Here is a 1,353-nt window from a genome sequence, read left to right on the forward strand (position 1 = left end):
AGAATGACTAGGATCAAAAAGACAAGAAACAAGTGTTGGTGAGGATGTGGGGGAGAAAAAGGAATCCTTGTGCACTGCTGGTGTAACTGCAAACTAGTGCAGCCGCTGTGAAAGACAATATATAGGTTCCTCAAAAAATAGGAAAATAGAAGTATCATTCCACTACTAGGTATTTACCCAAAGAAAACAAAACATTAATTTGAAAAGATATATGCACCCTTATGTTTATTTCAGCATTATTTACAAGAGCCAAGATATGGAACCAACACAAGTGTCCACCTATAGATGAATGGATAAAGAAATGGTATATTTATTATAATTATATTAATTTTTATTATACATAGATATATTATATATAATATATACCATTTCTTTATCCATTCATCTATACACACGCAATGGAATACTGATCAGTCATAAAAACAGATTGAGATCTTGTCATTTGCAACACCATGGATGTAATGCTAACTGAAATAGGTCAGACAGAGAAAGACAAATACCATACGATTTCATTCATACGTGGACTTTAAAAAACAAAGCAAACAAACAAAGAAAAAGAGATAAACAAAAAACAGACTCTCCAATATAGAGAACTGGTGGTTGCCAAAATGAAGGTGGGTGGGGAAGGTGGGGATAGGTAAAATAGGTGAAGAGGATTAAGAGTATTAACTGAGCACTAACGTATAGAATCGTTGAATTGTTATATTGTACACCTGAAACTAATATAACACTGCATGTTCATTATATTTTAAAAAATAATTTTTGGGGCGCCTGGGTGGCTTAGGTCGGTTAAGCGTCCAACTTTCGCTTAGGTCATGATCTCGCCCCGCGTCGGGCTCTGTGCTGACTGCCAGCTCAGAGCCTGGAGCCTGTTTCAGAGTCTGTGACTCCCTCTCTCTCTGATCCTCCCCTGCTCACGCTGTCTCTCTCTCCTGGAAATAAATAAAACATTTAAAAAAATTTTTTTAAATAACTTTTTAAAATTATAGATAAATCAAAATAGAATTCTAAAAAAATGTTTAAATAACCCAGAAGAAGGCAAGAAAGGAAAATAAAAAAACAAAAAGTAGAGCATAGACAGAAATCAAAATAAGAAGATAAATCTACAATATAACATTGTATATTAACATTTACTGATGAATGATTGGTCAAACCAGAAATTGCCCAAATGGAAAATGGATCAAGAATTGGTCAGACTTGAAATTAGCCAGGCCTAAAGTGTCCATCAACGGACGAATGGATCAAGAAGATGTGGTTTATCTATACGATGGAATACTACATGGCAATGAGAAAGAATGACATCTGGCCTGTGTAGCAGCATGGATGGACCTTGAGGGTGTTATGCTGAGCGAA

This window comes from Hyaena hyaena, unplaced genomic scaffold (genome assembly GCF_003009895.1).
Source record: "Hyaena hyaena isolate Hyena2069 unplaced genomic scaffold, ASM300989v1 scaffold_294, whole genome shotgun sequence".
Taxonomy (NCBI): Eukaryota; Metazoa; Chordata; class Mammalia; order Carnivora; family Hyaenidae; genus Hyaena; species Hyaena hyaena.